This window comes from Phyllobates terribilis, unplaced genomic scaffold, assembly GCF_046119375.1.
Source record: "Phyllobates terribilis strain yellow unplaced genomic scaffold, ASM4611937v1 Scaffold_5__5_contigs__length_657084704, whole genome shotgun sequence".
Classification (NCBI taxonomy): domain Eukaryota; kingdom Metazoa; phylum Chordata; class Amphibia; order Anura; family Dendrobatidae; genus Phyllobates; species Phyllobates terribilis.
The window spans coordinates 5,711,848-5,725,326 of NW_027362765.1; the positions used below are offsets into that span (position 1 = coordinate 5,711,848).

At 46.1% G+C, this 13,479-nt stretch overlaps 1 pseudogene; it reads left to right on the plus strand.

The window, feature by feature from the left end:
* LOC141270818 (uncharacterized) overlaps window positions 1–13,479 on the plus strand; it is an 82,681-nt pseudogene that overhangs the window by 47,880 nt on the left and 21,322 nt on the right.

Here is a 13,479-nt window from a genome sequence, read left to right on the forward strand (position 1 = left end):
GATACAGAAAATATAACCTATAATAAAACATCACATTTCCAGGATTTCAAAAAACTCTCCCAACCAGAACCCCCCCACACTTTTTCCCTTACCCATCTGATTTTGCATAAGCCTATCATCTTGGCTATAGAATTTTGGCTATTGTCAATTGTATAGGAGGCGAATCTCTAACCTCCGACACATACTCAAATGTAAAATATTAATCTTTAATGATAAAAAAATATACATAAGCTTTAACCCTAGAACGCATACCTGGGGCCTCGCATGCCCGCCCTGTTAATTGTTTTCTATTTTCTGCAAGATTACTTTAGTTAGAATTTTGAAACTCTAGGTATTCCTCAGGTATATAGTTGTTTGTCATTTTTGTTTGAGTTATTCCATGTTATTTGCACACGGGCCTAAAAGGCCCCAGGTATGTGAAAGTGTAGATTTTTATGGTCATGCCTTCTAGGGTTAACATGCTTAGGCTCTAACCATGCTTAGATTCAAATACTTTAGAGAAAGATTGGAGTTATTCTAAGAACTTTGGTAGAGACACCTGCTATCTGTTTGTCAATTCTGTAGGACTTTTGCCTCAACTGTCAATATGGGTTATTTGGGGATAACTAATGATCATTTAAAGGTCACTAGCCGTATGTTTAAAATGTACCAACATGAAGTGATGTGCACGTAGTCAGAATATATACCTCACTAATTACTAGTTTTGTTCTAATATGGTAGAAGCTACTTATATATCAGCAAGTCACCATATTGGGTTATGAAACTGTAAAAATAATCTTCAATGTATGCCTATGAGGCAAGATGGTATATAAGCAGAGGCAGAGATGAATGGGGCAGATATCTCATAACCTTGAGAATCTCCATCACGGACCATCTCGTGCTTCTAAGACTGGATATGTAAGAACCTATAATTGTTTCCTTTCTCTCTTCTAACTAAATATTACTTTTTTGTGCTGTGAACTATTTTTCTTCATTTTTGTAACCACTTTTGAATGAACATTAAATAAGCTTTTGTTTTATTCACACTATTTAAGATTGCTTTTCTTTCAACCTTCATCATGCCCTTACCTGAAGTGGGAAGTGTTAATTTTTCTAACATTAATGGTGAGCCTTAGCCAGTTCTGATTTTTTATACTGTTTTTTTCTGTGAAATCCTTCACCTTCTGCAAGGGGAGGAGAGCTTTTGGTAAACACCTGTTGTCCAAGTCTCAGGAATTCCACATAGTCACAAGGATCAGATGGAATCTACAGTATGGTGAGGAGTGTGTCTCCAACCATACAACCATAAAGTATGTACGTGGAGGTCTGCGGAACACAGTAGAGCCACAAAGGAGAGGAAAAGCCATTCTGTAGGTGAGAAATGGATTTTATTCATGACTATTCTAAGAAAAGTGACATACATTTTTAAGTTTGTTCATAGCCAAACAGATGCACAATTATGGTCTAATTTGTATAGCCAATTTGAAGCAGAGAATCTTAGAATTTATAAAAGTTTTTTTTCTGTAAAAAAGTTACACAGAAAACTTCAAAATGTGATGCATATGGTCCGTGTGTACAATAATTTGGTCTTTGAAAAAACTGACACACAGAAAGCATGGATTATCACACAGGACATCAGTCATACTGACAAACAGGTGGACACACAGGAGACCAGTTATACTGAGACATCAGCTCTTAATAAACTTTAAAGAAGTCACACAGGGGAGAAGCCTTTTTATGTTCAGAATGTTGGAAATGTTAGACACAAGACGCTGACGGGGATTACTTTGATTGTCTAAATTGTTTGATTTTGTCAGAACATATTGAACAATTGGAAGATCAAATTGATACTCGGACAGAGTTATTGTCCAAATTACACCAAGACATAAAAAAGGTGTTTCTGTTAATACAAGATCCAATAGTAAGAGTGAAGATAGTACCTCCACATCATTGGTACCAGACACACAAAGTCCAAAATGTTTCAGGAGAAGCTTTACAGGCAGATGATTTACAAAGGAAAAAAAATACATCACAGAGCATCACGAATCAATCTTAAAATACACAATCAATTAATGAAAATTCTAAAAGACATTCCAAATTATAATGATAAGATGGATGCTTTTTTATAATGCAGACATTTTTTAATCTAATACAGATAAATTTGATCTTAATAACGAACAAAAAAACAAGACATTCAGAGTATTGTTACCCTACCATATGGCAAAAAGATTACAGACCACATCCAGATTGAATGATGATAAAGAGTTGACAAATAGTACAAAAAAGACAGACTAGGCAATTGATATTGTTTTCCACAGGAGCCACGCCCTCAGTTGACATTTTGAGTCAATTGCGTGCGAGTATTCGTGATGACCCATTTGCTTTCTTGGTCAAATTTGAACAGGCCTATAGAACGGTGATGGATATTAGGCCTAATGAGGAACCAGCATCCATCATTAAATTATATGTAAAAAAGTTCAAGTACTTAGATCAAGTACAAGATGAAGCATTTTTGAGAATGGTTCCAGATTCTATTCAGATGGGCACTATTATACAGGATATGCCATTTTTTATCCCAAAAGAGGACAGGTTGTAAAGCACAAATTACCGAGTCATTTTTCAGGTCAGAGGGCAGAGCTAGAAGCAGTAAGAATGGTGCTACAGCTGAGTGAAGCTGGTAATCTGCGTCCCATTGTAATCTACAGTCATAGCTACTATGTTGTGAGATCACTGACAGATTACCTGCCAGTTTGGGGGAAAAAGAGGCTATGTAGATTCTTCTAACAAAACTCTTGTACATAGTGACACACTGAAAACAATTTTTGACATAGCTTCAAAAAATCCTAATGGTTTTGCTATTGTCAAAGTTCCTGCTCATAAAAAATCTGATGATGATGATCTGTTGGAAATGCAACCGCAGATACGTTAGCCAAAGAGGCAGCCCTGACAGGAGAAGTGTTTGAGCCTGAACCTCTTGAGGTTTCAGCAGTTCAAAGAACAGACACGCATATCCCTTCTTTTGCTTAAGAACAAGAAAAAGATACAACTCTTGTTGCTTCCCGGGTTAATACAAAACCTCCCTTTGCTTGTGAAAACAAGGTTTTGTGCCATGACTTAAACGGGGACTTACGTCCTGTTGTACCAAAACATCTACAGGATACGTTCACAAGATATAATCATGAAAGCTTGGGTCATTTGGGCCAACAGAAATTGTTAGGCATTCTCAAAGAGAAATTTTACTGGGAAAAGATGGAAGAGACTGTACAAAGTATTGTTCAATCATGTCTCATTTGTGCCCAAATGAATCCAAGACCAAAAGGACAGAAACCGCCACTACTCCAAACCCCACCTGCAGATGGTCCATGGTCTACGTTTCAAATCGATTATGTTGGTCCATTACCATCAGGTAAAAGTGGTCTCAGGTATGCATTGGTTGTAGTAGATGTTTTTGTCCAAATGGGTTGAAATTTAACCTGTCAGGAAAGATGATGCTTTGTCTACAGCTAGAGCATTAGTTAATCGTGTCTTTTGTACTTGGGGGATCCCAAGAATGATTACCTCTGATCGAGCTAGTCACTTCACAGGAAAAATCATGCGAGCAGTTTGTGCTATTCTAGGGGTACAACAACAGTTTCATGTACCTTACCATCGACAGTATGCTGGTATTATGGAAAGGATGAATAGAACAATAAAATCCAGAATTGCCAAAATGTTATTGGACAAAAGTAATACTTGGGTGGATGCAGTACCTTTTGTACTGTTGAGTGTTAGCGGAACAATTTCCTCCACAACTCAGTTTACTGCTTTTGAACTAATGACAGGAAGAAAAAATGCCATTGATTTTCCCACATGAACCATTTTTGTCCACACCTCAAAAAGATGCTGTTGCAAGGTCCAAATGGTGGCAATTGTTGCAGGAAAACTTGAAAACCATTCTTCCACATGCTGCATCAAGAATGCAGAGGATGGCGCCACCATATGAATCCAAATTCAAAAGAGGGGCTTTAGTCATGATTAAAACTTTCAGGAAGAGTGGACCTTGGGAAAGTAAGTGGGAAGGTGCCTTTGAAATAATCAACACCATGGGACGAGTTATGATCCTAGTGCAACCAGCATCCAATGTGGTTAAAAATACCCGCAGACAACAAAAATTGTGGGTACATGTTGATCAATGCAAATTGTATATTGCAAAATAATGGTACTGCATTTCTTTCAGGAAGAAATGGATTCCAATAAGAGCTGGAATACGGAATACCATGTCCTTGATGGAAGGGATTCAACACCAATCTTTCAAGAAAAGAAAAAGTTTCCCAGGAAAAGCTATTATCTGATGGGAACCACATTTCTGCTACTTTGTACTATTTCAATTGTGATCTACGCAGAAGACATTTTACATCATGGAACAAAATACTAGTGAAGTGAATGGACATATCAAAAGAACTTTACATTCACGGAAACCAAAAGGATCAAGTCTACAAAATCTAATAGATGAAGACATACCGGACGATTCAGTAGATATTACTGGAAACATTTGCATGGGTTATGGTGTAAAATGCTGTATTGAGCTACACTTCATACACGACACTGACTTAATATTACATGCTGCCACAGGACCTAAGTCTAAATTTACACAGTTACAAGGAGATTATATACATAATAATAATAAGACCGGCACATGGGAATGCAATCCTACAGATGTGTTATACTGGAATATAGAGATAAGAGGTGAAGAGAAAGCTGTGTGGTCGGGTGATATTACTAATGATATGCTCGCAAAAGGGACAGTTAGAACATCCGAAACAGAGATTGTGTTAAAGACACAGCTTTTTGGGAAAATTTTGCATCCTTCATTACTTTCTATTACAGAAGGAGATGAAGATTGGGTAAATACATGGAATTTCCAGAGAACCAGTACAAGTACAGGTATATGTAGTTTTTACAGTAACAAATACTATCGCTCCAGTAATGGTTGCACCACAAGCAATACATAGTCAAGAAAATATGTCTCCTCTTGAATTGAAATTCAACACAAGGTTAGAGTTACCTCCCGAGTCTTTGTTAACATGGACGAGAAACAAATTATTTTTGGGAAGTTTTTCAAATGGTCCAACAAATGTTATACATAGAAGTCAATATGGGAATGTGAGATGGTTGGATAATCATTTTTTTTTCTCTAGACAATCCATCTCTTAAAGATTCTTTATCAATGTTGTGTTTTAACTAAAAATAATTACAAACAATGCAAAGATGTAAATGTTTGGTCAGCAGTAGACAATGTATGTACACAGACAAGTTTTCAACCATCTACTCCTTTCCAAATCAATCAATTCCAATCTAAACCTCTATTAAGAGATGGAGTGTTGACTATGGTCTGGACTTTTAACATATCTAGTTGGAAAATCCAGATATCCCCAATGTCAATCACATCTCATTAACATGGAAATGGGAAAAGAACAATGGTTTGGGAGAAGAACTTCAACACAGGTTAGAAGTAAGAGGGGGATATTAGAAGGTATTTTGGGGGGATTAGGAACAGTGGGAAGTTTAATTAACACTATGGACATTCATACACTTAAATCAGATTTGGAAAATATTGGGTATATTGGAGGTAAAGGGGTAAAAATTCAGAAAAGTTTGAATCAACTCCTTGAGAAGATGGTTTTGAACACTGCTGCTGTGCTGGGATCTTCAGTGTCACATCTACAAGATGCTACTTTAGCTCTAATAGAAAGTGAACAGGAATCCCAAGTGGCCAGAGCATGTCTAGAAATTCAGATTGAATATTCCACCAATCTGAAAATGATTGCACAGGCATTGCAAAGTGGAATTACACCTTTAGGAATAATGTGAAATTTGCCTACAGAATATAATTTTGCGTTAAATCACACAGATTTGTGGGTAAATAAGTGGTTAGGATGTGAACAGAACATTTGTATAGAAACATCACTAATCCCAATACCTGGAAGAGAAGAACCCATGGTTCCTATTACTGGGAATTCCTGTTATTAATACACAATTGCTGTATTATCTATTACAGGACACAGATTTTGCATTTGATGGTACAAACACTGAACAATTAGACATTTCTTCATGCTTGTAATGCACACGCCCGGGCTGAGCGGCGTGTGCGTGTGATTGTAGTGATTCCACTGGACCGTGCCGGAGAGTGAATGCCTGGAGGGGCGTAACTAGGTATTCACCCGATCCGACCAGGGTCGCACGACGGCATACGACGCCAGTGCACCGAGGAGGAACCGAGCAGAGGGACCAGGTGCTACTGCAGGACAGACCCCGGACACGGCTGTTGACCCACACAGGGGAATACAGGAACAGACTGGTAGGCTGGCACACAGACTGGTGGGTATAGGCAGGCACGACTAGTATGCAGGCAGGCGGGTATGCAGGCAGGGGGGTACAGGCAAGCACAGCTAGAGTGCAGACAGGGAGGCACTAGCAGGTAGGAACACAGGCAGGATAGGACCCAGTACACACTGGGACTCAGGAACAATACAGGCAGAGGGGTACAGGCAAGCACAGCTAGAGTGCAGACAGGGAGGCACTAGCAGGTAGGAACACAGGCGGGATAGGACCCAGTACACACTGGGACTCAGGAACAATACAGGCAGAGGGGTACAGGCAAGCACAGCTAGAGTGCAGACAGGGAGGCACTAGCAGGTAGGGACACTGGCGGGATAGGACCCAGTACACACTGGGACTCAGGAACAGAACCACAGATGTGGCGGACAAACACAGCAGAGTGAGGCCGCCCAGAGAGGTGAGCGAGAACAGGGCAGGACAAGGCCGCCTGGAGCGGTGAGCAAGAGTAGAGCAGGACAAGGCCGCCAGGAGCGGTGAACAAAGGGTCAGAGCTGAGCGAGACTGCCGGAGCAGTGAGCAAGAGTAAAGCAGGACGAGGCCGCCTGGAGCGGTGAGCAAGAGTGGAGCAAGACTGCCGGAGCAGTGAGCAAAAGGATAAGAGCGGAGCGAGACTGCCGGAGCAGCGAGCAAAAAGGGTCCGAGCGGAGCAAGGCTGCCGGAGCAGCGAGCAAAGGAGTCAGAGCAGGCTAGAACCGCCGGAGCGGTGAGCAAAGGAGTCAGAGCAGGCTAGAACCGCCGGAGCGGTGAGCAAAGGAGTAGGAGCAGGCTAGAACCGCCGGAGCGGTGAGCAAAGGAGTAGGAGCAGGCTAGAACCGCCGGAGAGGTGAGCAAAGGAGTAGGAGCAGGCTAGAACCGCCGGAGCGGTAAGCAAGGTAGAGCAGGGGGGACAGGGCTCTGTTCACACGGAACAGACTGGAAGAGAAAGGCAGAGCCAGATACCCACAGGATACTTGCAGTGAAGTAGCGAGTGGACCACGAACTCACAAACGGGAGTACAGAGACAACAGGCAGGAGTTAGGTACGAGTTCAGACTCTGCAGAAAAAAGGAAAGGAACGGACATAGAGAAAAAACAGGTAAAGGATAGGAAAGAGTTCAGACTGGAACTGAGTGTACGGAGGAGACCAACACTGCAGCGGGATACAGGAGCGGGTCTGGGAATACGGCCCCCAGAGAGGCAGGACGAACAGGCAAGGAGCGTGTTCAGACAGGACAGACAAGATACAGGAACAGGTCTAGGTAATCGGCCCCTAGAAGGCGGGAGGAACAGGCTAGGAGCAAGTTCAGACAGGCCTGGAAATACAGCCTCCAGGATAGGCAGACAAGAGAACACAGACAGGACTCAGTTCAGACACGGGAACTGATACCGCAAGGCAGGAGACATAGACAGGACACAGTTCAGACACGGGAACTGATACCGCAAAGCAGGAGAAATAGACAGGACTCAGTTCAGACACGGGAACTGATACCGCAAAGCAGGAGACAAAGAACGGGACCTGGCACCTTCAGAGTGCAAGCACACACTGAATGAAACACTATGCTCAGGCAGGGATAGATGGGAGCAGCTGAGCTATATACCAGGTGACAGACAGCAATAGGCTGAGGACGCACAAGGGGTGTGACCCACAGCAGGTACAAAAAGCAGGAAGTGATCGGGCGCCGCCCTTAAGCAGCAGAAACAGACACAAACAGACAGCATGGAGGGAAGCCAGAGAGACATTCTGGACTGGAGATAAAGTGCGCGCTCTTGCACAGTGGGAGATGGACCACCATGCAAGAACGCCGCCAGGTATGTTACAGTACCCCCCCCCTTACGCCCCCCTCTTCTTCAGGACTGCCAGAATCTTCCGCAGGGAATTCGAGGACCAGTCGTTCACTTCAAGGAGATCACTTCCACTGTCCACAGGAAAAACTGATCTCATCTGGTTAGCTAGGATGCTACCTCCTATCCAGCCATCCTCAGCAACAGACGAAACGGGAGGAGTACCAGGAACAGCACACAAGGAAGTCTCTCTCCACATATTTTCAGGTGGCACCCCAGAGGGTACAGGAGACAACTGGAAGTCCTTCACCGGGTTGGAGGGGGACAGAGACTTGGGGGTAATTTCTGCTTCGAGGTACATCTTGTCAAGCTCACAGGAAGAAATAGACGGGTTATCAGGTACATAATGAGGAAAAGTCACTGTCTCTTTGTTATCTGGTGGTACCCCGGAGGATTCAGGAAACAACTGGAGGTCCTCCGCCGGGTCAGAAGAGTGCAGAGGCTCAGAGAAAACATCTGCTTCAGAGTACACTAGGTCGGACTCACTGTTATGTTCTGCTACCAAAGCTAAGGAAAGAGAGGAGATCTGTCCCTACTATAGGACTCAGCTGAATCCCTACGATGTAACAGGGAACCTGATCCTGCGATCAGACCTGCTAAAGTCCTAATCTAGTCTGTACGAAGACCTATAGATGTGGGGAGGGAATCCCTACAAGTACTAAGGACTGGGAGGAATATGGGACACCTCCTAACAGAAATAGTAGCAGACAGAAGAACAAACAAAATAGATAGAACATAGAGGTCCGTAGACCAAGCAAACTAACAGAGTAGATACAGAGCACAGGCTAGCTAGAAAGTAGATATACAATGAAGTCCAGCAAAGCCAGAAGGGCGGAGCAGGATTAAATAGGCCAACAAGGTCATGTGACCAGCAAAGGAAAAAAAACCTAACAGCAAGGTTCTAACAGTACCCCCCCTTCTAAGAGGATCCTCCGGATCCCCTAGGACCAGGCTTATCAGGAAATCTCCTGTGAAACGCTCTGATAAGTCTGGACGCGGAAACATCATCTGACCTCACCCAAGAGTTATCCTCGGGTCCGAAACCTTTCCAGGCCACAAGATACTGCAAACTACCTCTATACCGTCTAGAGTCAAGGATGCGAGAAATTTCATATTCCCCGTCCTCCACCACCGGAGGAACAGAGGCAGAGGCGTCACCATCCGACACAACAGCTTTTTTTAACAGAGAGACATGAAAGACCGGATTAATTCTCCAGGAGGTAGGAACCTCCAACCTAACAGCAGATTGGTTGACAACCTGAAGCACCTTAAAGGGCCCTACAAACTTGGGACCCAATTTCTTAGAAGGAATCCTTAACCGCAGATTCCTAGAGGACAACCAAACCATGTCACCAACAGCGAACAAAACCTCCTGTCGTTTCCTATCAAAGTAGTCTTTAGATTTTCTGTTGGCCTCCTGAAGATTACCACGCACATCCGTCCAAACTCTTTCCAAATCACCGGAAAAATTCTCCTCAGGCACGGCAGATCCCAACTTGGAGAACGACCCAAACGACGGATGTCTCCCAGAACAACAAAAAAAAGGCGAACAACCAGCAGAAGAAGATGTATGATTGTTCAGAGCAAATTCGGCAAGTGGCAGAAACTCAGACCACCCCTCTTGATTGTCTGCCACAAAACAACGCAAGAACTGCTCAACATCCTGGTTTTTCCTTTCTGTCTGGCCATTAGATTCAGGATGATATCCGGACGAAAACGACAAATGAATTCCCAACCTGTCACAAAAGGCACGCCAAAAACGAGCCACGAACTGAGGACCCCTATCAGAAACAATGTCAGTCGGAACGCCATGAAGTCTGACAATTTCCTTGACAAAGGCCTTAGCGAGAGTTTTAGCGCAGGGCAGTTTGACGAAGGGAACCAAGTGACACATCTTGCTAAAACGGTCCACGACCACCCAGATGACAGTAAAACCCTCAGAGGGGGGAAGGTCAGTTATAAAGTCCATAGCCAAATGTGTCCAAGAGCGCCTGGGAATACCAGGTGCTGTAGGCGGGGGGGTACTGTTAGAACCTTGCTGTTAGGTTTTTTTTCCTTTGCTGGTCACATGACCTTGTTGGCCTATTTAATCCTGCTCCGCCCTTCTGGCTTTGCTGGACTTCATTGTATATCTACTTTCTAGCTAGCCTGTGCTCTGTATCTACTCTGTTAGTTTGCTTGGTCTACGGACCTCTATGTTCTATCTATTTTGTTTGTTCTTCTGTCTGCTACTATTTCTGTTAGGAGGTGTCCCATATTCCTCCCAGTCCTTAGTACTTGTAGGGATTCCCTCCCCACATCTATAGGTCTTCGTACAGACTAGATTAGGACTTTAGCAGGTCTGATCGCAGGATCAGGTTCCCTGTTACATCGTAGGGATTCAGCTGAGTCCTATAGTAGGGACAGATCTCCTCTCTTTCCTTAGCTTTGGTAGCAGAACATAACAGTAAGGAAAAAAAACCTAACAGCAAGGTTCTAACACTCACTGGACGAAGCAGGTGAGGTATCGGGTACCGAGTATAGGAAAGTCTCTGTCCATTCACCACCAGGTGGCACCCCGAAGGGTTCTGGAGACAACTGGAGGTCCTCCGCCTGGTCAGAGGGGTGTAGAGACTCAAGGGTAACCTCTGCTTCAGAGTACACAAGGTCGGACTCACTGGACGAAGCAAGCGAGGTATCAGATCCAGGATATAGGAAAGTCTCTGTCCATTCACCACCAGGTGGCACCCCGAAGGGTTCTGGAGACAACTGGAGGTCCTCCGCCTGGTCAGAGGGGTGTAGAGACTCACGGGTAACCTCTGCTTCAGAGTACACTAGGTCGGACTCACTGGAAGAAGCAAGCGAGGTATCAGATCCAGGATATAGGAAAGTCTCTGTCCATTCACCACCAGGTGGCACCCAGAAGGGTTCTGGAGACAACTGGAGGTCCTCCGCCTGGTCAGAGGGGTGTAGAGACTCGGGAGTAACCTCTGCTTCGGAGTACACTAGGTTGGACTCACTGGACGAAGCGAGCGAGGTATCAGGTACAGAGTATAGGAGAGTCTCTGTCCTTTCGCTACCAGGTAGCACCCCGAAGGGTTCAGGAGACAACTGGAGGTCCTCCGCCTGGTCGGAGGGGTGTAGAGACTTGGGGGTAACTACCACTTTGGGGTACCCATTGTCAGGCTCACAGGACGAAGCGGACAAAGTATCGAGTACCGGGTGTAGAGAAGTCTCTCTCCATTTGTCATCGAGTGGTATCCCGGAGGATTCAGGAGGCAACAGGGGGTCCTCCACCAGGTAGTAGAGGTGCACAGACTCTGAGGTAACCACAGCTTTGGAGCATCCTTGGACATGCACACCGGTTAAAGTGGGTGAAGCATCTGATGCCGGGTGCAGGAAGTTCTCCTGTGTGGAGTCTGGATGGGCAGAAGTCTCTTCGGGCAGGAGAACTGGTGCACTACCCACGCACATTACCCGTTGGGGCTTCTGCGGGATACAGGGAGATGAAGCTTCAGTAGGGACTTCAAGGTTGGGGTCAGGAGGTCTCAGGGAGGACAGACCCTGGTGTGACGGCTTGCCTCTAAGTCTAGCACGTCTGGACTGCCTCTTGAGGTTGGGAGAAGTATTCCGGAAAGCGTAGTCACCCTGTGAGGATTCTGGGTGGGCAGTAGTCTCATTGGGCTGGAGGACTATTGCGCTACCCACACACATTACCTGTCGGGGCTGCTCCGGGATATTGGGAAGTGAAGCTTCAGCAGGGGCTTCAGGGTTAGGGTCCTCGAAGACCATACGAAAGGCCACCAGGAAGGCCTGCAGGTCAAGGACGACAGGATCCCATGCTTCCCATAGGGGGGTGACCCATTTCAAGGCATCACCCGCTAGGTAGTCAATCATAAAGGCCACTTTAGCCCAATCAGAAGGAAAATAGAGAGGGTAGGCCTTAAAGTGTAGCATGCATCGCTCCACAAATGCACAACACTGTCTTGGATCCCCATAGTAACGTGGCGGATCCGCAGGAACGAGAGCAGATAGATCCATCTGGACGGGTGAGTAATTCGCCTGGAACTCAGCTAAGGAAAAAAAAAAATATTTATTTATTTTAATGCATGTATTCGCTGGAAAACTTCTCAGAGAGCGAAGGCCGTGGGGCTCAACGGGAACCATGGCCTGAGCATGCTGTAATGCACACGCCCGGGCTGAGCGGCGTGTGCGTGTGATTGTAGTGATTCCACTGGACCGTGCCGGAGAGTGAATGCCTGGAGGGGCGTAACTAGGTATTCACCCGATCCGACCAGGGTCGCACGACGGCATACGACGCCAGTGCACCAAGGAGGAACCGAGCAGAGGGACCAGGTGCTACTCCAGGACAGACCCCGGACACGGCTGTTGACCCACACAGGGGAATACAGGAACAGACTGGTAGGCTGGCACACAGACTGGTGGGTATAGGCAGGCACGACTAGTATGCAGGCAGGCGGGTATGCAGGCAGGGGGGTACAGGCAAGCACAGCTAGAGTGCAGACAGGGAGGCACTAGCAGGTAGGAACACAGGCGGGATAGGACCCAGTACACACTGGGACTCAGGAACAATACAGGCAGAGGGGTACAGGCAAGCACAGCTAGAGTGCAGACAGGGAGGCACTAGCAGGTAGGAACACAGGCGGGATAGGACCCAGTACACACTGGGACTCAGGAACAATACAGGCAGAGGGGTACAGGCAAGCACAGCTAGAGTGCAGACAGGGAGGCACTAGCAGGTAGGGACACTGGCGGGATAGGACCCAGTACACACTGGGACTCAGGAACAGAACCACAGATGTGGCGGACAAACACAGCAGAGTGAGGCCGCCCAGAGAGGTGAGCGAGAACAGGGCAGGACAAGGCCGCCTGGAGCGGTGAGCAAGAGTAGAGCAGGACAAGGCCGCCAGGAGCGGTGAACAAAGGGTCAGAGCTGAGCGAGACTGCCGGAGCAGTGAGCAAGAGTAAAGCAGGACGAGGCCGCCTGGAGCGGTGAGCAAGAGTGGAGCAAGACTGCCGGAGCAGTGAGCAAAAGGATAAGAGCGGAGCGAGACTGCCGGAGCAGCGAGCAAAAAGGGTCCGAGCGGAGCAAGGCTGCCGGAGCAGCGAGCAAAGGAGTCAGAGCAGGCTAGAACCGCCGGAGCGGTGAGCAAAGGAGTCAGAGCAGGCTAGAACCGCCGGAGCGGTGAGCAAAGGAGTAGGAGCAGGCTAGAACCGCCGGAGCGGTGAGCAAAGGAGTAGGAGCAGGCTAGAACCGCCGGAGCAGTAAGCAAGGCAGAGCAGGGGGGACAGGGCTCTGTTC